This window comes from Hemicordylus capensis, chromosome 2 (assembly GCF_027244095.1).
Source record: "Hemicordylus capensis ecotype Gifberg chromosome 2, rHemCap1.1.pri, whole genome shotgun sequence".
Taxonomy (NCBI): domain Eukaryota; kingdom Metazoa; phylum Chordata; class Lepidosauria; order Squamata; family Cordylidae; genus Hemicordylus; species Hemicordylus capensis.
The window spans coordinates 123,543,339-123,561,827 of record NC_069658.1 but is presented as its reverse complement, the minus strand read 5'-3'; the positions used below and the strand labels follow the sequence as shown (position 1 = coordinate 123,561,827).

The following is an 18,489-nucleotide window of genomic DNA, read 5'->3' as shown; positions in this document are numbered from 1 at the left end:
TCATAAGCGTTGGCATCCCAAGTTGGTAGGAAAGGGCAAATGATTATATATTCTTTGGCCTTCAGGGCCCAGGCAGTGAAGCAATATAGCCTTCTGCTGTGCTGGAGTAAAATCTGGGGTCTGTATAGTGAGCAGGTAATTTCAGAAATAGGACCTCCATTGTTTCCAGTCAGTCAGTCAGTCCTTTATTGCGGTCATAGACCAGTGCATCCATTGTTTCCAGGGAAGAGCAGGCTCTCCTGGGGTGGACAAGAAAAACGGTGGTGGTGATATTTGAGCCATGCTACAGTGGGCATCTGGGGAACAACAGAGTTCAGGACTGATAAGAAAAAAGTACCTTCAGGGGCTGTGCAGGTCAGGAAGCTGGATAAACAATCAGCAGCAATAGTAGCAGGTGCAGGGGCAGCAAGAGGCACCTTTAAGCACAAATTAATAGGGGCTTACCTCTGTTCCGACTGCAGCTGCAAACTACAGCAGTGCACTGCCCGGCACGTACTGTGGTGGCGGATCGGCTCCACCACTCACCTGGCTTCTGCGGAGTCCATCCCCTACCAGTGGCCAGGTGAGTGGCGGAGCCTTTCCGCCACCACAGGGAGTGCCAGGCAGTGCGCTGCTGCCCAGAGTATTTTGCAGCTGCAGCCAGAGCAGAGGTAAGCGCCTATTAATTTGTGCTTCAAAGGCGACTCTTGAGTCTCGCTGCCCGCCTGGAGGCACTCACAGCAGCAGCTTCTGAATAGTAGAATGCGCACCAGTTCTGGAATGTAGGCCCAGGAATGCATTGAAACTTCTGGAATGTAGGCCCAGTAATGCAATGAAAGGAAGATGCAGGGACTTTCACTAGCTTTGCAGGCTCACATGCATAGCTGGTTCAAAATCTCATTGCCAAATGTTTTATTACTTCTTTCCTTGCAAACACAAAGAAATCTTATGCTAGTGTAACTAAGACTTTATTCAGAAGCAACTCCATTTTTCTCCTTCTCCTTTCCCTCCCTTTTCTTTCTGGCTCCACCCCCATACTCTCTGCAGGATCCCCACTGGGACAAACGTCCAAACAACAAAACACAACAGATTACTAGATAAAACACAACACCTTCTCCTCCCCACCCCCTCAGAATTCCCTCACATAATTCTGCTACTACAGCTCCCCAGGGTCAAAAAGGGTTGCCTCAGCCAGCAAATATGGGCTATACACACTTCCAGAGGGTTACAGGAAACATTTCACTGATCTTTTCACACCCTCAGTAGCATTCTATAGATAAAGTTTATTTCACCATATCATTTCAAGATATCTATCATGTCCAATTCCATCTTTAGTTTCACAATTGTATCTCAGCCTTTCTCCAAAGGGCCTTAGTGTTGCCTGGTGTTACTATATTTATCTTCAGAACAATGTCAGGAGAATGACAGCCTTAAGGTCACCCAATGAGTTTCATGACTGAGAGGAGTTTTGAACTTGAGTCTCCATGGTTCTCTCTACTTGGTCATAGTGATTCTCACAATATTCCCTTTTAAATTAACATAGGCTTCCCCAAAAGGAGAAAAACAAAGACAATTGTTCTAAATGAGGATGTTAGTATTACTTTTTAGCTGTTTCAATGAACTTCCTGGAAGTCTAATTTGTTTGAGAGTTCAGACAGTTAATCTTCACGATCTGTGGCTCTTTGTTCTGCTTCATTTGCCAGTACCTTTTCTTTAATTTCTTTGAAGTCAGCTTAGGTATTGAACTATCTCCCTTTTAACCCATCTACTTTATTTACTGTCTCCTTTACCTTTTGATTCACCTCCATTAAATCTTTCCATGAAAGCTACATGGCCATTTTGGCACCTAATTCTTTGGTTGGTGAGCAGAGATTTTTTTCCCCCTCCTCATATTTCCTTTTTAGTGCTTCATATTTAAAGCACTTTCCGGTTAAATTGCTCTTAGTCCTTCCATTTTTCTCCATAAAAGGATATCAAGAGTACCTCATTTCACATAAAAACTCTCTTTTTTGTACAATTATGGATAAGCATGGAACTATTTGAGAAGATGCATTTTTCTTTGTATGTCCACAGCCACTTTCTGGACTTAGGGCCACTTCATACATTTGATGGTTAGGTGTACATGTAAGATGTTTTCAGTAGATACTTAAAATATATAGTGTGACTACAACAAGTAGGTGCTTGCAGAACACATATCATACAGGTGTATCACAAGGAAGCTGTGACTGGCTACAGGGTCTTGTGGAATATACGCTCAATTGTAAACTTTTGTTTGCTACTGTGTAATGTGTGCAATGGCCTTTTAAATAAGGTTCTCGGACTGCTTTGACTTCAGAAGGCAGTGCAGAATGAGATGTTTGGCATGCCGTTCAAGTGAATATTAATGGTTTGTCTTACCCAAGTATATATCCGATGATTAGAAGATTAGAGACACCTTTTAAAGTGGTGATTCTCTTATATTTAGCAGGGGAAGAGCAACTGGCCCTTATCCGACACAGCATCCCTCCCGTGGCTGTTGCTGGTGTCTGCCTTATGTTTCTTTTTAGATTATGAGCCATTTGAGGACAGGGGACCATCTTATTTATGTATTTTTAAAATGTAAACTGCTTTGAGAACTTTGGTTGAAAAGCGGTATATAAATATTTGTTGTAGTAGTAATAGTAGTAGTAGAAGAAGTAGAAGTAGAAGTAATTATTTGGCAACAATGCAGATATTTCTAATATGGACCTGGGCTTACATTTATTTATTTATTTATTTATTTGATTGATTGATTGATTGATTGGTTTGATTTGTATACCGCCCTTCCAAAATGGCTCAGGGCGGTTTACAATTAAAACACACCACTAAAACAGTAAAGAGCTAAAACAAATTAAAAAAACAATGTAACAATTAAAAATTTTAAAACATTTTAAAACAACAATTAAACATTTACAGTGATTAAAAACCCCAAAATCGGGTTTTGAATTTTAAAATAAACCAGAAATTAAAACCCCCACAATTTAGGAAGCTGAGAAAGCTTGGGTGAAAAGAAGGGTTTTCAGGTGTTTTTTGAAAATTGCCAGAGATGGAGGCATAGACCTGCAAAATTTACATAGACCTGCAAAGTTCATTCTTGACATAGACAGAATTCTTTTTCATTGATGGTTCATCCTTTCATATATAGGCTTAGGGTGGCTAATAATATAAAAACTAACAAAAATTGATTTTTTCTAAGGGTTGTTTTGTTCCTCCAACAAGGGTTTTGGAGTGCAATGTAAAGGGGCAATTCAGATGCACATCCCTCATATACACTTAGAGGACATGTTGAGATCATGTTGGCACACACTCTCATGACATCCGGGTAATCCTGTCCTCCTGAACTGGTTCTCTGAAACCACATACTAGTCCCTACAGCAAATAAGAAATCTGGGATGTTCGATCTGTAATAATTCATCCATAATTAAGTGATAAACATGCATATATGAACCAGCCCTATTCTAATAATATTTAGTCTATCCTCAGGTGATAAACTTCCTGAGATGATGTTAATGGAAGAACTATCAACATTAGAATGAAGATATTTAATTAATATTGCATGGTGTTCAGAAAACACTTTCCATTATTAATTTATCCCTTTAGATTTTCACTTGAGGATCAAATTAAAATTAGTAAAATGCACAGCTGTCCTAAGAATGGCAATGTTTAGCTTTCCCCTCCCCTTCCATATAGTCCAGTAAAACTTGTCCATATCTGGATGTAATAATGATCTTTGTGTCCCCTGGTCCCTAACAGCAGCAGTCAATATGGAAAAACAACACTGTGATGACATAACATATGCTATGTAAGTTCTGGTAGACATTACAGAGGAGAAGGAGGAGGGAGCTAGGCACACATCTGCCATTGTCAGCACAACAATTCATTAAGGGCTGATTCAGATGTCATGCAGAACCTCAGTTTATTTCATGTCATTCTTTTATCATCTGAAGCCATGTAATGATACTAACTGTGCTGTACCTATAGCCATCAAACCAAAATCTAAACCCTAGGTTTGAAGTTGGTTTGTGAATTAAGCTTAACCTTAGTTATGTGTTACATATGAACCCACCCTCAGAATACATTGCAATTTATTTATCTGATTTCTCCCTCCAAGAGTTGCCACTTACAGACACTAGCCCAGAGTGGCCACAAAACACTGCTGTTCTAGGCTACAAGTGTCTCTCACTGGTGTCAGCTCATTTACTCAGCAGCTTTTTACATCATATCTCCAACAAGTCACTAACAGCACTCACCTTTCTTTTAGAGGCTTTTAGCAAAAACAATTAAAGACCACTCAGCCCTCCAACTAATCTCATACCCACCTGAGCCAGAGTCCAGCATCAGCCCACAGTCACAGCTATGGGCTAGACACTACAGGATGTGCTGAAATCCAATTCCCAACTTAATCTTTCTATTTTGTCTAACATTCTATTTTTTACAGATAAGAGGGGAGCCGAAAAGCCCTCTTTTTCTTGGTTAGGCCAGCAGTGTCTTGCATCTCCCTCTTACAAGGGGAACGTATGCCAAGATATGTGTAGGAGGGAATGCTAAGGAAACCTTTTGGCAAGTTCTACAGTGTCATTGCTGACAAAGTGCAAGGAACATGAAGAAAAAGCATTCATGAATGAGTGCCATGTAGGCCTGCTATGTACCTCCTATTTTGCTTCCATAGCTCTAACACTCCACATTTCCTAACCCTTCCGTCTCTTTGGTAATACTGCACCCACAGGAAATTTCCTCAGTTTCCCCTTCCATCCCACATCTCTCTCTTCTCTGTGTGTCCAATCAGTCCGTCTCTCCTTTGCTCAAGTAAGTAATTACTATCAGTTTGCTTTTCATTTGTATTCTGACACTACTCTCTTTTGCATATCCCCTCCAACCATTTAAACCAAGACCACTGATGATTTGTAGTTAATCCTGTCCTCCTAGTTCTTCACTCCCCGCTCTTGGCTCCTTTCAGTGATGCGCTTCACACGATCAAAGTGAAGTGCCTCAAGGTAGTGTGCGGGGCCTGCTCTCCTCACACACAAGCAGAGTGCTCACCCTGGGCGGCCGGATTGGCCACCCACACGACTACCGGCCCCGTCACGGTGCCGGTTGGGGTTGCAGGGATCGGGGGCCGCCCAGCCCCCAGAAGTGCCAGGATGCCCCGTGCGAGTGGAGAGTGGATTCTGGGGAGACCACCATGCCTGGAGGTTGCTTGTAGCCTCCCAATCAGGGGTCAACTCATGTGTTGCCATGGTGTGGAGCAATGCCGCAGCGGCACACAATCGGTCAAGCAGGGTTAGCGGAACTTAAGCAGGGTAACTGCTGGGAGCTGTGCAGCTCTCAGTGGTTCCTATGACCGCAGGAAAGTTGGCTGGGCTTCCTTAACCCACTTTCCTGCAGTTGTGGGAATAGCCTCACTGAGACTATGCCACGACCGCAGGAAAGAGGGCTATGGGAGCCCAGCCTGCTTTCCTGTGGTCGTGGGAATAGCCTCAGTGTCTTTAAGCTTCTCCAGTCGGCTTTGTGTTGCTCGCTGCTAGTGTAGGAGTGGGTAGGAAATGGTTTACAGTGTGAGACTGCAGCTGAGGGATGGGAGGATTCGTACTTTAACAGCTCTTTTGCCTTCTGTAGGGAGCTGAGAGCTTCTGTGGAACTTCAGAAGAGGGGGGTAGGTGCTCATTCCAGGCCAGCCCCTGTCTTCTGTAATTGGGACCAATGCTTAGGAAATGGGAGACAGGATGAGGGCTTGCCAGAAGCAGGGCAGAGCAGCTTTTGATTGCATAAGGGCCCTTCATGGGAGGTGAAGACAAGCCAGGATTAAGAGAATCAAATGGAGATTGGTGCTCATTTGCTGCACTATTTACAGTGCTATTTACAGTTAAATTTAAAAAAATATTATTTGCTGCACAGTTTATTTTGTAAACCTTAGTTAAAGTGTGCTAAGGTTCCATGTGATGTCTGAATCAGTCTGTAGTGCAACATCTCATCAGGCCCTCCGATGGTAATCTGTGAACTGCAATTAGGGAGACTTGGCAAGGAACTGTGTAAAGGTAGTCAGTGGCATAGCCAGCAGAAAGGTAGACCATGTCCCTCCTGTTGGTGACCCCCATGTGTGATACTTGGGAGGGCTCAAACAGGCCTTTGTGAACGACGTAGCATACAAAGGGGGTGTGGCCCAGGCCCTGAAGAGCTGTGCGAGCTCTCCCGAGCTCATTTCCAGCCAGCATTTACTGACTGGCTACATTTATTTCCCTTTCGCTACTTCCAGCGAGGGAGAGAAAGGGTAATAAATGCATCCAGCCAACAGAAGTGCAATCGGGAGGGCTGGTGCGAGCCCTCTAGCTATCGGGTAATGGGTTTGTGTGTGACATCATGCACAACGATGGCACCTGCGACCCTTTTCATTGGCAGCTCAGGTTCTTTGAACCTTACCACACCATGGTGCCTCCACGCCTGAAGGTGGTGAGAGGGTTAAGTACTGATAATATAGTAGGGCCATTTTAATTTTTTTATATCTGCACTAATATATTTATTATTTAGACTAAGATTATTTCCACAAAGCTTCCTTATCCTAAAATTAGAAATATATAGGGGGGAAAGCAATATTAACTGAATTATTAAATTCACAAAAGATTGTCATGTCATGAATATGGATTTCTCTGTTGCCTCATGTACAGCCCAGCAAGTGTCAAAGGGCCAATTAATCTTGCATTCGTTTCTGAAGACCAATATTGTCTTTGCTAACCTTTGAAAACAAAAAAGATCACTGATGAATAAAACCTGAATCAAGTAGTAGCAGTATTGTCAGTTTAATCTAACCAAGCAATGCAGGAGACTGCGGAGAAGGGAGGAAGGGAGAAACAGCCTCCACTATTTTATAATTCTGTTTTCACGTTATTATATGCACAGCTTTTGTTTCCCTTCTCATCTAGATTATAGAATTGATGGTTCAGAAGAATCTGAGGCACACCACAACTGATTTCATTATAAGGAACACCATGCTGGAAGTGTAGTGAAATGGCAACATTCAGAACACACAGGTATTTTATTGTTTTTAACAGAATAAAATAGTAAATCTAAAAAAGAACAGTATCTCTAGCTAGTAGGTCTCAGTTCAGTTTGACCTCAGGGTTTTTAAAAAATCACTAACATAATCAGTTCTGAGGAGCAACATTGGGGGAAACTATCAGAAAGGTTGTTTTTGACCCACGTTCTTTATTCCTAACCACTTCAGCATCCCAACTCCCAATACTGCCAGACCCCGTCACTTTAGGCAAGTAACATTCCATTCTTCTCTGACTCCAAGCCTTATCAAACATTTCTGAACGAAGTAATAAGTATAATGATCAAAATTTAATTTCTTACATAAAAGAGGAGTGGATGAAAAATTGCATTATTTTACCCAGAATACTTAATGTAAACCACTGTTTTAAACTTCCTTCTTTGGTCTGTTATCCTGGTGGATAAAATGTATGATTTAAACATGTGGAATGTAATATTTTATTTAAATATTTTTCTTTAATATAATCAAGTATTGTTTCCTAAAGAATAGCCTGCTTGCAAATGAAATCTGACTTTAGTATACAAATACTTTAAAGCTGACACTCTTAGACCGGGTTTAGATGTGACACAAAACCAGATTCAAATGGGACAGAGAATGGATCTCCAGTATGTCCAAATCTGGGAAACTGTGGTTTTGGGCTGAAAGTGACCACAAAGTGATCACCATTGAACACCATTCTTAGAGGTTCACCTCCAAGACCTCCAGTTTGGCCACTGCAGTATTTCATCCTCACCCAGACGCCATCATATCCACAGTTTCATACTGATTTTCAAACCATAATCATAGAAGCAGTGGTGCAGATGTGCCCTGGACTGCGGCCACTTCATGCCTGCAGCACTTGTCACTGGCTGCCTCTCTAAGCAGCAGCCCCACCCTCAAAACTATGGAGTTGCTGGCAACAGGGATGCCACCATGTCACATCCCTGGCTTGTCAGCCTGTCAAGCGGCCCAGTCACAGAGGGGCATTCCCTCTTCCCACTCTGTCCCTTGCTTCCCACACCTGGTAAGCAGGAGGGAAAGCAGACTGGTTAGGCATGAAGTGCTTTGCTCACTGAGAAGAAAGCAACAATGATGTGTGTTCTCAAGCACAAACACTCCAGGTGGCAACCCTAGCACAGTGCTGGGAGTAGAACAAATGGCTGGGTGTATGTGCCTGGGGTTGGGTTTAAAAGGCAGCCCCCATGGATTCTTGAGCAGACAACTTCCAATTTTTTCATAGAAAGGTTGGGGAAGGGGTGCCCCCAACCCTTCCCCCTTGGGGGTTTGCAGTCCCTAAGCTCACTCTTGAGAAGGGCTGGGCAGCAGGATCAGCATTGCCCCAGTGAAAGGAGGGATTCGACATCTGTGTTGATGACAGATGCCAATCCCAAGCAGACCACTGACTCACAAGGGTGCCAGGCCATGAGGACAACCTCTCACAAGTCATGAGAAGGGCCGTCAGAGGGGAAGGGAGATAACTGACAAACAAATTAAGTAATGATGCCTGACAGCAAAATATTCCCTTCTCCCATGGACTGCTTTCTTGTGAGTGTGACTGGACTTCGGGGCTCTAAAACAAACCAAGTTGGCCCATGGAGGAAAGTGGCTGCTCTCCCTGTCTTGGCAGCTGCCGCCAAGTAGCTGTCAAAGCGTGTCACATAGGGACATAGGAAACTGCCATATACTGAGTCAGACCATTGGTCCATCTAGCTCAGTATTGTCTTCACAGACTGGCAGCGGCTTCTCCAAGGTTGCAGGCAGGAATCTCTCTCAGCCCTATCTTGGAGAAGCCGGGGAGGGAACTTGAAACCTTCTGCTCTTCCCAGAGCGGCTTCATCCCCTGAGGGGAATATCTTGCAGTGCTCACACATCAAGTCTCCCATTCATATGCAACCAGGGTAGACCCTGCTTAGCTATGGGGACAAGTCATGCTTGCTACCACAAGACCATCTCTCCTCTCCTAAAATAGTAGCAGTGGGGATTTGAACCGGCAACTCTCTGCTTGTTAGTCAAGCATTTCCCCGCTGCACCACTTAAGGTTACTCCCGCCAGCCTGTCCACCCATGTGGCCATGTGCACCCTTGCTTCTGCCCCGAAATGGTGACCCTTGCTCTCCTGTGCCTACTGTAAATGGGGGCGCCCCTCTCCAGCGATTTCCTGCACCTGCAGATCTGCATACAGCACTATGCCAGACTGAATCCCAGGACTTTTGAATGGATTTAAAAGTCTATCCTGGTGTTTCCCCCATCTGCACATGAAGCCAGGCTATGGAACATGGAGTGTTAAAATCTCCTTTGGGTGTGTGCAAGTCTTCACAAGAAAGGAGAGGGGTTTTTTGGCAGAGATTGTTCACCCTTTTACCATGGAGAGTTGGGGGGCCCACATAAGCAGGGGGCCCTCTGGTGGGTTAGCTCAACTCAGGAGCACACAGTCCAAAGGGAGTGTGGTCCTCCCCAGTCGACTGGCCCTTTCATGAGAGAGCAAGCCCACTAGCAGCTTGCTGGAGTTCAGTTTTGTCTGAATGAGCTGGAGTTCAGTTTTGTCTGTATGGACTGCACTGCCGGGGTGATCCCTTGCAAGAGTATTTTAGGTCACAGTGGGACAGACACCCCCAGGATCCTTTGCCCTCCCTCATCTACATATACCCTCTTGGGAAGTTATCGTGTTTCCTTCCCTTCCCTGAGTAACAGGGAAATAGTACTCCCCCTGCCCCAGCCCAATCATTCTTGTGAGCAACTATTTGTGTTCAGGGCTCTTGAGGTGGGTTGACATAGCTCTCAGAAGAAGCACTGGCATGGCATGGTGTTTAAAGGGATTTAAATGCCCTTTCCATGCCTAGGACGAGTGAACCACTCTGAAAAGGCATAATCACATTCAGCACACTCCTTTTGAGATTGTGGCCAATTGTGGTCACTCTGCTGACGTGCTGATGCTTTGCTCACAGTATGGACATGAAGCTTGCAGGTATAGGCCTCGGCAGCTGGGAAGCAGGGAGGGGCTCCCCTCTCCTGCAACTGGAGGTTGGCGGGCTGTGGTTTGACAAACGTGTGCAATGCAATTTACAGTTTAAAACTGAAACCGCAGGTTCATCAATCTCTGGTTTCTTGTTACATCTAAATCCCTTAAAACTGGATGCAAAAACTTCTTTTAATTTTTTTTTTAAATCATACAGAAAAATATGCAAACTGGATTTTATAAAACAAATAATGTAATGAATTGTGTAATAGCATGTAATGGTGTACAAGTGACACTTCCTGTCTGTACCCTGCATTTATGGGGGCCTGTATCCAGGTTCACTTCTAAATTGAACATATGTATCGTTATTAATGCATGTGTGCAGACAGTGGTATGCACTTACAATATAATGTCTTAATATGGCTATAGTTGTAATCCAATATATATCCAATATATTTTAACTGTTGTAGCAACTATTAAGTCAGGAAATAGTTGAATTACAAACTGGAAGCTTAATTTAAATCAATAATTTAAAAGATTAAATTAATTCGGGACTTCTTACTCCAGAGTAGTATTACAAATTATGCCTTCCTATGGTTTTTCCAGACCACAGAACCTACAATAATTGTTTATTTCCGTTCAGGGGAATGCAGGTGTGAGCCCACCCCACTCCAAGCATGGCACCTTGTGCATCTGCAGAACTCACTGAGAATGTGAGTTCCTAGCTAAGAAAAACGAACATTTCAAACTCAACAGTAATGAGGATTCAAACCTCAGCATCTCAGTTCCCAGTATTTAAGCTGAACGAAATACAGTGTGATTTACCTAAAGGCAATCATCACAGTCTGTTAGCTAGTCAAGTGCTTTCTACAAGACAACCTTAATCTACAACTTTGGTTTCCTGCCAGCTGTCCTTGGGCAAAGGGAACAATGTCCACTTTTGTTTCTGTGCCACATTCTGCAGCAGTTTGGAGATGATTGCCCAGTACAATCCATTATGTTTTCATCTGTTGGTTCATACACTAGACATCCAACAGACTTCATCTTATGTGGGCATCTATGAGTTGTTTCTCAAGACTGAAAAGTAACAAGGGCCGCCTCATCCTTGCAGACTGTTGTTCCCAGTCTGGATGATTGGACAACCAGTCAATAAAACTGGTAATGGCAGCAACATCAATCACGTTGAAAAAAGTGCCGGTGGTCACCTTTTGCTGGCAGATGTTTGTTCTTACTAGGTGATTTAGATTGTCAACATCACTCTTCATCACATTGGCATGCAAAACAGTGAGGCCGTTCTCACGACCAGTCCTACCCGGGCAAGAACTGCCCTCCCTGGGTAGGGCTGGTTGTGAGATCCACCAGGATCGCTTGCGATCCCAGTGCTCCTCAGCCAGATCGCCTGGGTTTTGTACCCAGGGTAAAAGTGAGGCTGGAGGGTGCATGCATGCCCTCCAACCTCACCTACCTGTCGTTTGTGTAGAACCAGTTCGATCCAAACTGGGTCCAGTTCAGTCCAAACTAGGACTGGCTCCCCTTTGGTGGTGGGGGGCAGTCTGGTTTGAATTGGGCCAGTTCGAATTGAGCTGGGTTTGATTTGAACCAGTTCTGCTCACACAAAATTGTACAGGAAGCAACTTTAACTGACAAACAAGAGTTTGATATTTATTACTAACTGAAACATAGGCTAAGAAAACAATAAACAGACTAACAGTCTCTTATGCAGTGAGAGGGAGAACCTCTCAGTTTGAATTCAGGACAGCAAGTAAGAAGCTTGAAGGAAGGAGGAGCTTAGTCTCCACCCGTAAACCCAAACATAGACACAAACATATACAGACAAGCATGCACCTAGACAAGAGCAGAGACAACACTTATGCAGTAAATTCCAATAGAAACAGGGCTATGTATGTTCCTGGGGAATAAGTCTATGAGGTCTGAGACCTCAGAGGAGTGTGTGATTGCCCCTTTGCTCTCCTTCTTGAAGATGAGGAGGTGTCTGATCAAAGCTCTGACGGCTTCTCAACAGCTTACCAGGAAGAAAGCTTTGGGAAATACAAGAGAAATGTATCTCTTTACCTCTCAAATTGCATAAAGTATACAAAATTAATCGGGTATTCATGTCATTATTACACAGAAATGCAGAAGACAAGCTTCACAGTGCAAATAATCATTCTAGTCCTAAATACATTGCATTTTTCTGCAGATGAGGTCTTTTGACTTGTTAATGGCAGTTCACACCCTCCTGTGCAACAGCAGCAGCAAGCAGCTGTGGCCTTCTTTTACCCAAAGGAGAAACTTAGGACAGGTCAAGTAGTGGCCAAGCGGGAGTGCTAATTTCTCATAGAATCAGCTGTGGGTGCACACATCCACCCCAAGCATTCGCACAGATGCTTACACTGTAGCTAGCAGATATTCAGCGCAGCACGAGACATTGATTACTGAAGACATATTGCTGAGCAACAGTATCCTGGAGTCAAAAAGAGAGAGGGGAAACAACCCCTCACAGATCTGTATAGCAAAGAGAAGAGGAAAGCAATCTTGAAGCCAGCTAGGAAGACCTGTAGCAAAAACTGTACATATGAACAGCTTATGAATGTGTAATAGTAAACAAAAGAGCTGATCCTTTATTTGCAAACACCTTGAGCTATGAGACTGCTAAACAATGATGCCTTCTTCTTGGGGGTATAAGTGCAGTCAATATGTTTACTCTGTGCTCCATGATGTACATGTTTTGCACACACACACACACACACACACACACACTGTTGTGTTTATGCCAGAGAAGCCTCTGACTTCGGTTGATTGTATTGTTGTAGTGACACAGAGCGTGTCATTGCTCCGGGAACAAAGCAATTTGCTGTCCACATTCTGTGATGGAAGGGAAAGTTGCCAGTATGGTTAAAAACTTCATACAGTGGTAGGCTAAAGACTGGAAAGAGGTTCTGGAAGATAGGGGACAGGGAGCACAGGGATATCTAATGGGCAAGGAACTCAGAAATAGGGAGGGTACTTAGGAGGTTCTTTAAAAACACACACACACCATTTACAGGTGAAACTCGGAAAATTAGAATATCGTGCAAAAGTCCATTAATTTCAGTAATGCAAATTAAAAGGTGAAACTGATATATGAGACAGACGCATTACATGCAAAGTGAGATAAGTCAAGCCTTAATTTGTTATAATTGTGATGATCATGGTGTACAGCTCATGAAAACCCCAAATCCACAATCTCAGAAAATTAGAATATTACATGGAACCAAGAAGACAAGGATTGAAGAATAGAACAATATCGGACCTCTGAAAAGTATAAGCATGCATATGTATTCAGTACTTGGTTTGGGCCCCTTTTGCAGCAATTACTGCCTCAATGCGGCATGGCATGGATGCTATCAGCCTGTGGCACTGATGAGGTATTATGGAAGACCAGGATGCTTCATTAGCGGCCTTCAGCAATTCTGCATTGTTTGGTCTCATGTCTCTCATCCTTCTCTTGGCAATGCCCCATAGATTCTCTATGGGGTCAGGTCAGGTGTGTTTGCTGGCCAATCAAGCACAGTGCACTGTATACTTTTCAGAGGTCCGATATTGTTCTGTTCTTCAATCCTTGTCTTCTTGGTTCCATGTAATATTCTAATTTTCTGAGATTGTGGATTTGGGGTTTTCATAAGCTGTACGCCATGATCATCACAATTATAACAAATTAAGGCTTGACTTATCTTGCTTTGCATGTAATGCGTCTGTCTCATATATCAGTTTCACCTTTTAATTTGCATTACTGAAATTAATGGACTTTTGCACGATATTCTAATTTTCCAAGTTTCACCTGTATATCCCGCTTTTCCTTAAAGGAGCCCAAAGCTGTGTTAGATGGTTATATTTATCCTCACAACAACCTGTGGGGTAACTTAGACTGAGAGATAAGTGACTGGTCTACTTACCCAGAAATTTGAACATGAGTCTCCCCAGTCGTAATCCAGCACTCAAACCACTACACCACACTGTAGGCAATGGACTAAGAAAGTGGAACCTGAATGAAGGGTGAGAAGAGAATGGAAGAGAAAGTGGAACCTGAAGGAATGGTGAGAAGAGAAAGTGGAACCTGAAGGAAGGGTGAAAGTGGAACCTGAAGGAAGGGTGAGAAGAGAATGAACCCTGAAGAAAAGGCCAGAGGAGATAGGACCAAGACAATGAGCTAATCAAAGATTGGTCCCTAATCAAAGATTGGCCCTTAATGAAACCTCACAGCGTTTAAGATGAGAAAGGGAAGGCAAACAATGTGTGAACAGATTCTGCTTGTGATCAAAATGCTGAATCTGTCCACGGTTACAGTGTGTGTCTCTTCAGACAAAAGCTTTAGGTGTGGACAGTTGGGGGTTTCTGGGCATGGGGGCAGGGCGTGCTCTCAGAATGCTGCTTGTGAGTACAGTGTCCCTATTGTTTTTGTTGTTTTTTAACCAACTGAAGATGGCTAGAATGGCTAGAGGATGTGGGACAAAGTGAAATGAGAAAACTTAGGAAACAATAACTGGTGGAGTTATGAAATAGAAGAAAGGCAAAGCCAACAAGAAAGTAGAACTGGGGCAAAACTTGAAAGGAAGACTGGATCTATTCACTATTGGCAGAGAGGAAGTGAATAGCCAAGGGAGGCTTGGAGGTCTGTGTGCCATGGAGCTAAAGTGAAATAGGGTTATTATGCCTAGCAGCTCAATCCTTAAGGAAGCAGGTGGAGTCAATTTTGCCTCTGTTCCATTACGAGAGAGCAACACAGACCAAAATGTAGTCCCCTGATGGTTACAATATGATTTTAATTCCCTGCCAATTGAATTCCCTTTGTAGGCTTAAAGCTTAGGCTGCATTCACAAGTAATGTGGAACTGTGGGTCTAATGGACCTGTGATTCTGCTCCCGCCACCATCCATGTTTTCATTTAACCGACAGGAGGCTCTCTGCAGTCAGGGAGACTGCAGAGAGGAGGCGGAACTAACTGCAGGGGGTTTCTTCTTAATGAAGGACAGCCCCAGCAGCCAATCACAGCCAGAGTGAGGGAGGAGTGTTATGGTCAGCACTCAGTTTTTGGTGGGTGTTTGATTGTCAATTTACAGAAGGGCCTGAGCAGAGACATTTTGACCCAACAAAAAATATTCTGTGCTGTTTATTCAGTCCTGCTTTTGCTGAGTCCACAACCTGTTGTTGTGTACACTGCGTCTGACCTCCAGTACTCTGCACCCAGTCAAAACAATGAGCTCACTAGTTTCTGACTTTGTTGGAACTGGAAGGGGGAAAGTGAGAGTGAAACCATTTAACTAAGGGATCCTACTGTGGCATGAAAACATCTAGAATGGAAAAGTCAACTTGGAAAGCATTTTTGCAAGCCCTCGGGGCTGGGGGGAGCATTTTATTCGGAGGCTTGCCTTTTGTATTTGTTTTTGTTCAGTTTGCTTACTCGCTGCTGTACTTTGAAACTGCATACCTCCACTGAAGTGTGTGCCTTGAATTTATGTCAATGACTGTGTTCTGCTTTTGTTATTAGCAATAAAAGAGATATTATGGGAGACAAGAATCCCTCTTCTTCTTGTTGTTTTTTTTACTTGTGGAACAATCTTTGGCCTAGCTACAGCCTACCACCATAGGATTCCCTGGCCTTGGCAGGTGGCCCGATGGGGATAAGAAATACATTATCTGCAGGCTTATACATCTCTCTCTCTCCAGAGGTGTCATATACATGGCAGGACCTTCCTTCCTCAACTCGTTTCAGCAGAATTGGACTGAGGTGCAGCATTAGGATATAATGCCAGCACCATCAAACTGCAGGTAGGGGTAGCGAAAACCACTACAAACCAAAGGTTCAAATTGGAGTCTTGGGAGGGAGGTCGCTTTGGGGTCCGAACTGTGGTTGCACACATTTTGACATACAAACATTTCAACCTGAGGCCCCTACAACTCTGGTTTCGCATTACATGCAAATGAGGCCATAGTTAAGTTCTGTGATGCTCCAATGATTGTGTTCTACACCCATACACACCACTTGCAACTGTAATGAATATAGAAGTTGGGTTTGTTTGTTTTTAAATCACATTTTCCCTATGAGTGAGGTTATATATGGATTTGACATTTAATGTAGAGATCATTTTATTACTATTGCTGTATGTGATATCTTTTCTAATAAATCAGTTTTGTTGTTTAGAAGTTTGTCCCAGTGATATCCTGTAGAGAGTGTGGGGGGGTGGAGGCAGAAGGAGTTCAAAAGAAGAAAGAAAGGAGAGGAATGAATGAGTTGTTTATTCATAAATTTCTCAGTTAAACCTTCTTTGTGTTCACAAGGGAAGCAGATGCAAAACTAGGATGGCGGACGACACAGGTGCAGATCTGTACTTCCCCCCTGGACTTACAGGTAGCTGTAATACAGGTAGCTGCTGAGGCCACAGTTTGAAGTGGAAGACCAGCATGGGACAAAGGGGCTTCTTAACCCTTTCTCCTTGTGCAATTTTTTTCCACTGGAATTCTCCCCTTAAGCTGCTTTTTCATCACCTAGGAAAAATATGTGAACCTGTCCCCCTGCCCCCGCCCCAACAGAGTTAAAAGTGGCTGGAGGATCATCTTCAATGGAAAATCAGAATGGAGGCAAATAGTAACCTAGTCCCTTTCTCCTTGCATAAGTCTTCCACTTCAAATTGTTCTTGCATTGTACTGAACAAAGGAACCTTTTAAAAAGTTTGATTACTACAAGGCAGCAAATGGTTCCACCCATAGGTCTGGGCAATCTTGCAGTTAGAGCAGCACCTATCAAAAATAGTGATTGCCATTTCATGATAAAAATCCTCTCATGCTGGCCCAACTTAACAAAGTACCTGCTTCTTAGAAAGAAAGGAAAGAAAAAATCGTGTCATCGATTTGGTGTCGACTCCTGACAACCACAAAGCCATGTGATTTTCTTGGTAGAACACAGGAGGGGTTTACTATTGTTGCCTCCACCCGCACAGTATGAGATGAAGCCTTTTTAGCACCTTCCTATATCACTGTTGCCCGATATAGGTCTTTCCCATAGTCTGGGAAACACACCAGTGGGGATTCGAACCAACAGCCACATGCTCTCTAGGCAGGTTGCTTCCCCGCTGCGCCATAGCCCACCTTTAATCAGGAAAGAAAGCCAAACTTTAATCAGGATGTTTCTTAGTGTGTCAAGCTTTCTGCCTTTCTGTCTCCTTGACTCTTGAGATGTTTGCCAGAGGACCTGTCTTGTTTCTCTGTCTTCTGTGACCCACATCTTTCATTCAGTGTCAACATATTGCAGTTTGAATGCTGGGCAAATATGATTTCCCTGCAAATGAGGAGTGACCTCAAGAAAACTTGTCTAGAGTGCACATGACAAATGAAGAACAGCTGTGCATTTATTGTGTAAAACGCCTTGTGTTTCTCAGTTACTTGTCTAATAAGTACACTTGTTTCATTGGGCTTCAAATTAGGGAAAAGTTTGCTTAGTGGCTAATTGTCTTTAAAGAGTTGCGAGAACAGGCTGTGTGCATAGCCAAAGCCAATTTTGCAGTTTCACATGAATAGAGAAAATTAGGCTTGAGGCAATAACAGCACAAAATGTGGATGCAGCATATGTGTTTGTTTATTTGGATTTATAGCTTGCCCTACCTTCAAAGTACTGGCAGGTATCAATATGTTAAGGATTAGATAAAACCAAATAGTTAAAATGAAATACAGAGAACCTAATGTAACAGATTAACCACACCCCTCAGAAGCCAGCTAAAACATGTGTCTGCTCTGCATTGCCTCTAGCAGGTTCATGTTTAGGTTTTGGTGAGTCTCTCAGGAAATTCCAAGGTCAAGAACTATTTTCCCCCAATGTACCCTTCCATATCCCCAGCATGTCCTTGCTTCCCTCCCTCACCTTACCTTACTTTACCTGTAAGTCACACAAGCCACCTTGTGGCATTACTGCTCTCCTCCTCCTGCTCCCATCTCTGGCATTTTCAAAAGCCAGAGAGGAAGGAAGTAGAAAGAGTGTGGAGCAGGAGAGTAGAGTGCTGGACTAGAGTTCTTTGCTTTCTTGGTGGAGGAGAGCAGCAGTGGCAACTGGTCCACAGTGGCGGCCAGTATAGGTGGATGGGGGTGGTGGTAATTGAGTGAGGCTCTTTATCACTCCTCTAGCCCCACCCCCCTGCCAGCTGCCTCACTACCTTGCTGTGTCTGGCCACAGCATTAACCCTTTGTGCAAGGGCCGGTTGTTTGCTTGGTTGGGAAAATGGGCAAATGACAAGCCTGCATGCAAAGGGTTAATACCATCGCAAGGGAGAGCAAGGCAGCCAGGATGGGTTGACAGGAGTGAGGCTCATTTACCATTCCCTGATCTGCCCATTCAAGCCACCACTGCTGGCACACCATCACCAGTAAGGGAGGTGAAGGGGGCTCATGTGGTTTGCTGGGAAAGATGGGAGGCACTAGGAGGCAGTAGGCTGATGGAGGCAGCCAGTAGGCAATTTTCTGCCTCCATAACTTGACCTCCCT

At 43.7% G+C, this 18,489-nt stretch overlaps 1 long non-coding RNA gene across 1 annotated transcript in view; it reads left to right on the top strand.

The window, feature by feature from the left end:
• LOC128347649 (uncharacterized) overlaps window positions 1-12,083 on the top strand; it is a 68,827-nt gene extending 56,744 nt beyond the window's left edge. Inside the window, exons 2-3 of the long non-coding RNA XR_008317640.1 lie at window positions 6,915-7,022; window positions 10,623-12,083. This is a non-coding gene — a long non-coding RNA (uncharacterized LOC128347649). The remainder of the gene's footprint in view (window positions 1-6,914; window positions 7,023-10,622) is intronic.
• The last annotated feature ends 6,406 nt before the right edge of the window (window positions 12,084-18,489 follow it).